Source organism: Oryzias latipes, chromosome 21 (genome assembly GCF_053564925.1).
Source record: "Oryzias latipes strain Hd-rR chromosome 21, Olatipes_Hd-rR_3.1".
NCBI lineage: Eukaryota > Metazoa > Chordata > Actinopteri > Beloniformes > Adrianichthyidae > Oryzias > Oryzias latipes.
The window spans coordinates 18391501-18400529 of NC_136257.1; positions in this window are offsets into that span (position 1 = coordinate 18391501).

Sequence of the window (9029 nt, forward strand, 5' to 3'; positions counted from 1 at the left end):
AGCGCCCCCAAGTGGTGTTTTACTGTGACTTCAGAAGCTCCAGACACGTGAGCAAAAGCGCCATTCTCATTGGTCGAATAGATTTCGACGCGACGCGTCGAAAAAAAAAAACGAACCCGAGGCGTTTTTTTTTTCTGACGCTTTGTCGCGTGGCGTTTTTTCGCGTCGGTGTGCACACTCTCATTGGGGCCCTTTGTTTAGTCACGAGGCGTTAAACGTCGGCGAAAATCGCCGGCGAAATTCGTCCCGGTGTGAACAGGCCTTAAGGTGCAAATAAAACCGAAAGAGGGGGGGCCCACTCCATACGGCAACCACAGGAGGGGGGTCACTGCCTAGTGAACCCCCCCCCCCAAGGCTCATCGCAGGCTAAGCCCCCCACCCCCTCACCCTATTATGAGGTTATATGAGGAAGGGGGTAAGTTGGGGACAGATGATAGACTGTCCCCCGGTGGTCAAACAGCCGCCCCCCGCCCCCCCCCCCAGCAAGGGGGCCAGGCCCACCCAGCCCCGGGGCCCCACCCCCGGAGGCGCAGACACCCCAGGCCCAGCACCACCACCCCCACACAGAGAGAGGGGAGCCAGAAAGCGCCGGCCCCCCCGGAGCAAGCCCAGGCCCCCACCCCCAAACGCCGGCCCTAGAAGAGCTCTGGTCAGGCCTCGACGGGACCGAGGCAGCCAACCGGCCGGGGAAACCGCCGATGGCCTCAGCGGAGACCCCGACCCGTCAACCCCCCCTGCCCCGTACCAATAGGGCCCCCCCCCCTCCCCCAGAATGCCCCCCCACAGGACAGGGCCGACAAGACCCCCACCCCACCCCACCCCCAGACCCCGCAGCCGAAGCGGATGACACCCAGAGCGACCGGGGGCCCCAAGAGGGTTGTCCCGTCCCGCCCCAGAGCCAGGGAAGGGCCGATCCCAGCCCCAGGTGTAGACGGGAAGCCCATCCAGCGCCGCTGGGCCCCCCCCCCCGAGCAGCGCCCCCCGCCAACCCCCCCCAGCACAGGCAAAGGGACCACCCCCCCAAGCCAAGCCAGACCACCACCCCACCCCCCCCACCACGCACCCCCACACCCAAGCCCAGAGGACCACGCAGCGCCCCAGGCCGCCCCACCCAGGCGCCGGACCCGACCCCCCGACCAACGGAGCCCCCACCACCCCCGGCCAGGCACCGGAGGCCCCGACCCCCACCCCGGCCCACGGCAGAAGGGCAAGGAGCAGCGACGACCATGCCCCCCCCACCCCCTAAGTCACGGAGTTAGCTACGGGAGACCAGAGAGACCGAATTCTTTCAAAGTTACTTGAACTTTGGGCTGACATTTTTTCCAAGCTGATATGATCAAGCAGCAGATTTCTGTGTTGACTTATATTTATATTTTTTTTGCTTTTCCAATTTATTAAAATAGTTTTTTTAGCAATGCAAAGAGTTATGAAAATGATAGAGCCTAATCCTCCTTCTACATCGATGGCACTCATGTCACCAAGCACACAAAGTGACGGTGAAGCTGTGATTGAAACCTTAAGCCAGACTGATAGATCGGCACATACCTGCTGCCAGAGAGCCTGGACAGGCGTGCAGAACCATAGTGCATGCATGTAATTGTCGGGTAGATTACTGTCACAGTGCTGACAAATGTCTGAGTTACTGAGACCCATCTTGAACATCCTCTGTCCAGTGTAGTAAATTCTGTGAAGAGTTTTGAAATGGATTAGCTGCAGATTTGGATTTTTTGTCATTTTAAAGGTGTTTAGACAAAGTTCTGACCAAAAACTTTCATCTGTGCTGATGCTCAAATCCGCATCCCATTTTGTTGTCGGAAGTGAAATATTGTTATCTAAATTACATAAAAGTTTGTATATTTTGGAGAGAGTTTTATTCATTGAGAAATTAATCAGAGTGGTAACTACATCTGGTAGCTTTAAATCGTTGTCTCTGTATTTAAACTTTTTAGTAATAATTGATTTAAGTTGCTGATATTCCAAGAAGTTATATATTCCATGTTTGTCTTGAAGTTCCTGGGGAGTTATGAATCTTCTATCAATAATTATGTGCTCTAGTTGTTTTATGCCCCCTGCTTGCCAAGCTGGGAAGTGGATAATTTTTTTGTTTATGAGGATGTCTGGGTTGTTCCAGATGGGTGTCATTTTGCACGGTTGAATTGATGATTTTGATATTTTGAGAAATTCCCACCAGGCTGTTAAAGTGGCATTTATATTAATACTTTTGAAACAATCCTGTTTTTTAACTATTTGACTAATAAATGGAAGATCTGACAGGTTGATCTTTCCACATAACGCCTGTTCCAAGTCTAACCATGAGTTGGTTTCTGGATTATTTTTTAACCATTTTAAGATGTATTGTAATCTCTTTGCAAGAAAGTAATTGTGGAAGTTAGGTAATTCTAATCCTCCACAGCTCTTTGCAGATTTTAAAGTTTTTAGACTAATTCTTGCAGGTTTATTGTTCCATAGAAAGCTTGATATGGATGAGTCTAATGTTTTGAACCATTTTAATGGCGGTTGTGTGGGAATCATTGAGAAGAGATAATTAACTTTGGGTAAGATTTTCATTTTAACCGTGGCTACCTTGCCCATAAGGGACAAAGGCAGGTTGGTCCAGCGTGTTAGGTCGTCCTGTATGTTTTTCAGTAATGGGGTGTAGTTTAGCAGCACCAGTTCTGATATTTTGGGGGAAAAATAAATACCTAGATATTTTATATTGCCTGATTTAACTGGTATTGTGAGTCCTTGCTCCGCATTACTGTTCAGTGGTAATAAAACAGATTTATTCCAATTAATGGAATAGTCTGATATAGAAGAGAATTCATTAATGATTGTTGCCGTTTCATTTACAGAATGTATATTACTTAAAAACAGTAATATGTCATCTGCATAGAGACTAATTTTATGATGGCTGTGTTTGGTTTTAATTCCTTTAATACTCTCATTCTGTCTTATTGCTGCAGCTAGAGGCTCGATAAATATTGCAAAAAGCGAGGGGGAGAGTGGGCAACCCTGTCTAGTTCCTCTTCCAAGAAAAAACCTGTTGGAAGTCTGTTTATTAGTTCTAACTGATGCATTGGGGTTGTGATATAATATTTTGATCCAATTGATGAATGATTCTCCAAACCCAAACTTATGGAGGGCAGCAATGAGGAACTTCCAATTTACTCTATCAAAGGCTTTTTCAGCATCCAGTGATAGTATAGTCATTTCCTGGTTTTTGATGGTGGCAAAGTCTATTATGTTAACGAGTCTGCGGACATTGTCATCCGAGTGTCTGCCTTTGATGAATCCAGTTTGATCAAAGTCAATTATGTGAGGAGTGACTTTTTCTATTTTCTGTGCTAGTGCTTTGCAGATAATTTTTACATCTGCATTAATTAAAGAAATGGGGCCATAGCTTGAAGGACTCGTGGGGTCTTTGTCTGGTTTTAGAAGAAGGATAATGTTGGCAGAGTTCATGTTAGGTGGTAGAGATTGGCTTTCATTGATAAATTTTACCGTTTTATAAAACGTTGGTGCCAGTTGTTCCCAGAATTCCTTATAAAACTCTGCAGGAAAGCCGTCAGGCCCTGGTGCTTTACCATTAGGCATAAGTAACAGAGCTTCATGAAGCTCAGACAACGAGAGCGGAGAGTCTAAATTTGTGATTTGATCTTCGTTTAACTTGGGCAGGTTTATATTGTTGAGAAATGAGTTGATGCTTTGTTCTGATGGATTGATCTGTGGAGTGTATAAGTTTTGATAAAAGTCTTTAAACGCATTATTAATTTTTACCGGGTCATGGGTGACATTCCCTGTTTGGTCCATAATCGAAGTGATTGTTGATTTTTCTTTATTAATTTTAAGCTGATTAGCTAGAAATTTGCCAGATTTATTTGAGTTTTCATATCTTTCCAGTCGAAGCCTTTGTATCTGGAATTGTGTTTGTTTATTGATGATGTCATTTAACTGCAGCTTTAAATTTTTCAGGTCCCCCAGTATGTGTTCCTGTGCAGAAGCAGCATAAGCAGTCTCCAGAGTTTTTATTTTATTTCCTAATTCTAATAAATCTGCTTTCTCCTTGCGTTTTTTATGCGTTGAATAAGAGATGATTTTCCCTCTCATGACTGCTTTTGCTGCTTCCCAAAGAATACTTGGTGATATTTCAGAAGTATCGTTGAATTCTAAGAAGGTTGCCCACTCTTTTTTAAAGAATTCAATAAATTCCTGGTCTTTTAACAGAGACGTATTAAACCTCCAGGTTGAACCCGAGGGTCTGGGTACTTCCCTTGAAATAGTAACAGAAACTGGTGCATGGTCACTGATAATAATTGGATGAATGTTGGAACTTTTAATTTCTTTCAAAAGGGAGTTACTGACTAATAAATAATCTAAACGAGATTGTGAATGGTGAACTGGAGAAAAAAAGGTGAACCCCTTAGTGCTTGGATGACATGAGCGCCACGCGTCGCAGAGACCCAGATCATTCATGTACTGCTTTAGAATACTTGCAGACTGCCATGTACGCTGGTTTGCTGCTGTGCTGAGTCTGTCAAGTTCAGGGTCCAAAACAAGGTTGACGTCTCCTCCTATAATGATTGTGGAGTCAGAGTGAACTGAGAGTGAGGTGAAGAATCTGTGAAAGAAGGAAGAGTCGTCAACATTCGGGCCATAGATGCTGGCGATGCAAAAGTCTTTATTCTGAATGGATATATTAATGATTACAAATCTGCCTTCTGGGTCAGTAACTGTATCCTTATGAGTAAATGTAACATTTTTATTAATCAAAACTGCAACCCCTCTTTGTTTGGAGTTGAAACTGGCAGAATACATAACTGGATACTGGGAACAGCACAGGAGATGACCAGCTGATAATGATAAATGGGTCTCCTGCAGCAGAGCTATATCTGCTTTAAGATCATTCAGGTGATTTAACACTTTCAATCTCTTTGGCCCAGAACCAAGTCCACGCACATTCCAGCTAACGATGTTAAGACTGCTCATAGCTGTTCTAACCGGGAGAGTGCAAGGCTAAATAGTGCGTGTGCCCGTCCGTGTGCGCGTGCCCGCTGTGCGTACCTGCTACACTGACAAGCGCTATGCGTTGTGGGTGAACGTGTCTTGGCTATGAGCTGCATGTTATGTGCGTCCTGTGTGAGCCTAAGTGAGGTTTTTGCAGTTTATCAACGTGTGTGTGCGGGATCGCGTGTGCATGCTCTTATGCGCGCTAGTATGCGCGCGCGCCCGTTCCGTGCATAAATAAATACTCACCATGGTTGCGTTGACTTTACCTGATTCACATATGAGGACATGGGAAGGGGGGGGGGGGACAACGAAACAACAACAGGAACATGAATGTGAGAGAAAGAAAAAACACTTTTCCTGAGAGGTGTGGATTATTGATGATCCGATTATTTCCTATTCAGTTAAATAAGTTTGCGGGTTTCTTCTGGGCAGCGCAGATGTCAGTGCGCCTCTGAAAGCCTTCAGCACAGCCAGGGTGTTACCTCTGGGTCCCGGAACAGCTTGCCATTCACAAAAAGTTTATCAACAGCAACCACCGCGCGTGCTCCAGCAGACAGGTGCTTCCTCCTCAGCGGGAAGAGGATTTTCCGACGGCGGAGGATCTCGCCTGGAAACTGATCATTCACGCTGTAATGTGTGTCTTTCAGCTCGCGCCCTCTGCTTTTTACCTGCATCTTTTGTTTATAATGTTCAAATTTAGCAACAATAGGACGGGGACGCTGATTGTCCGGCCTCTTTCCTCCGAGCCGGTGAACCCTGTGGAAGGAGATCTTCTGGACTTCTTCCTTGGGGAGTTTCAGGTGGACCTCTATAAAGGACTTAACAATGTTCTCCGGGACTTCCCCTGCCTCTTCTGGAATCCCTGCGAACACTAGATTGTCCCTCATGCTCCTCGCCTGAAGATCCAGGAGGGTTTCCTTGATGGATCGGTTTTCCTCAGAGAGACGGGCGGTGTCGTGGCCCAAGATCTTCACGGTCTCTCTGAGGGCCTGGTTCTCCGCTGCGAGCTCCTGCACCTGCTGTTGGCTGAACTCCAGAGACTCTCGCAGACCTTGGAATTCCTTATGGAGGATCTCCAGCAGATTTAAACGGCAATCAAGGCTGGAGAGCCTTTTATCAATTGAATCCAGGATATCACTCATGTTGCTGCCTGGGGAGGAGGCAGCCCCCGGGGAGTCTTCGGGACGGTTGCGTTTGGTGGACGGAGTGGCGGTGTTGGATTTCTTCATGAGGCAGGTATTGAAACACTCGTCGATGTAATTCTCCAGATCCTCCAGGTCCTCCAGGTCATCCAGGCTGGCAAATGCTTGACAAACTTTTTCAGATTTTTATTTTTTAAACTTTCTGGATTATTTAAATATGGCGGTGTAATTAAATAAATCAAAAATGTTTGTTCACAACTTACGCGCCGCCAAGTAAACTCACCACACTCCTCTCGTCGGCTCTCGCGATACTACAGCATCACGTGCTCCACGCCCACCTGTCTTGATTCATTCTTGAGTTTCTTATACACAATTAAACTTTTACATGATCGTTAAAATATTAAGTCATTGTTCATGTTCTAAACATTTTTTAACAACACATTTCAGCAATCCTGGAGCTAAACACCTGATCAGATTAAGTCAAAAATATCCTCCTCACAGATTATCATTGGATAAGGAAAAAAAGGGCTTTATTAGTTTATTTTTAAAACTATTCTTAAAACCTTAATCAGTTATTTTATTTATTTTTATTTTTGCATGTGCCAGAAATCTTAAATACGACTGAGTTTTAGGGCAGGTTTGCAAAAAAAAAAATATATATTTTTAAATTTTCGTGAAAGAAAGTCATAACTGTTATATTAAAAGATTTTAAGTCATAAATTTACGCGAACAAATCTTTGAAATTTACGAGTTTTTATCTCATAAATTTATGAGATAAAAAGCCATAGAGTAACGAGGAAAAAACACCAAAGTTTTCCGTTCATCGGAGCCTTAAAGATTAAATATGTGGAGCCTTTTGTGAAGCTTTATTACCTATCCGGAATAGGTTTAAAAAACAAAGAGATTCTGAACCTTTTGGCGACTCAAAATCAGATTATTGTCAGTGTAGCGGCTTTCCAGGGTTTGGTGTCAGTAAAGCGGAGTTTCATCTATAAAATAAGGAGCTCAGAGACACATTTGGGTGTAGAGGACCGCTGCAGCCTTTATTTTCCTTTTCATTCACACACTCCCTGAAGTTCATTTATCACCTTACGTCATGAGCCTGTCATCCGAACACCAATGCGGAAGTAAACAGTGTTCCATACGCCCCCTCCTCCAGATGAAACGTCCCGTTTCAACATAAAAAAATAAAGAGGAATGAAAATGGTCTGTTATATTAGCAGTAGGACGTTGAAAAATGCCAAAAAGTGCTGCTCCTCAGACGGAAGCATCACACAAATGTAGAGATCTTGTCTTTGGTGGAGGAAGAAAGGAATCGTAAATCAAACAAATGAGCTTCCAAACATTTGGAACGTTATCAATAAACATTCAGCTCACCTGTTCAATTAAGTTTAGTCGCTCTGCTCTGCTGCGTGCTGCATGGTGTTCACTTGTTGTTCTGTATGCTCACTTCGACTTGAATCTCGTAAATTTACGAGTTTTTTTCTCATAAATCTACAACTTAAAATCTTGTAAATTTACTATTTATTATTTTGGGTGTTTTCAACATGTTCTTGTGGCATTTTTCTAATGGCAAACATGTACAAAAAAGATTAAGCTCATGTGCTTCAGGACATGCAAAAAAAATACCCCCAATTTTGACTTCTTTTTAAAAAACTCAAGGACATAAAGGTAGCATCATACTGAGATGCCCCCAGCTGATCAAAACTCAACCAGTTTCGCTTTTGTAAGTGAACAGTCAAAATGCCAGTTTTTCTTTTCTCTTTTTTTTGGTTTTTGACAAAGCTACTTTTATAAAAGTTTGGGGGTGAATCTCAAGAAAGTGAAGTCATGCTAAAGTGTATTAATACAACAGCATCGCCATGTAATGAGCCATCTCCTCTCATTGTTAGCCAAATGTAGGAAACAGGTTCAGGCATGCGTTGGATACCATCTTTTCACAATGTGAGCCTGATTGTGACGATACGCACCTCCATGTTTCCCAAGCATCAGCTTTCCAGTATTTCTACTTCTGTGTGAAGCTAAAACAATAAAAAAAAAAAACATAAAAAGCAGAGAAGCAGATAAGTAAGGGTGGCTACTGGCAACGAAGTTTACGGTGAGGAGATATGGGAGCTGGTGTGAAAGAGAACAGTTGTGGATGGATGCTAATCTCAATCTTGATGATGCAAATGTACCATGCAAACGTGCATCCAAACATACAGGAGGATGCCAGAAGACCTGCGCCCTTTGTCCCCATCTGGATTCCCTCCCATTATGGCTGTTTTTACACATTTCTTAAAGAGCAGTCAGAGCACTGCAGTGGACTAGCAACCCATCCAGAGTGTACCTCATCTTTAAGCAACAGTGGCTGGGATAGGCTCCAGCAACCATGCAACCCCAAAAAGGTTTAAGTAGAAGATGGATGGAAGGAAAGAAAAAAAAGTGGGAAGATACAATTTTCAGAAAGGGTTAAGAGTGTTTCACCGCATACAGTAATGTTAGTAAGTTAAGCTTGTTTAGCTAGTTTTGCTGATTAAAGCAGTAGATTGACGGGAAAGATTTGTTCAGTTATAGATTAGATAAAGATCACAAGTATGGTAAATTGGCATGCAGCTCTGCATAACAGACTAACATCTAATCAAGCAGTCAAGCAGGTCAGAATGCTTTATCTGTGGCTCTTCTCTGTGGCTGGATTTATTTTAACGTGTATAGTTTGTTCCACGCATAAATGTGAAATGATTAGAAGTCATAAGTGTAATAAGCTTTGAAGCGAATGTCAACCTTTAGAAACACTGTCCAAATTGACTACTTTACTATTCTCCAGTCCACTTCCAATTTGTTGAGAGCAGCAACTTCAGTTTAGTAAGGAGACAAACATTTGACCTTATCACTTTTAGC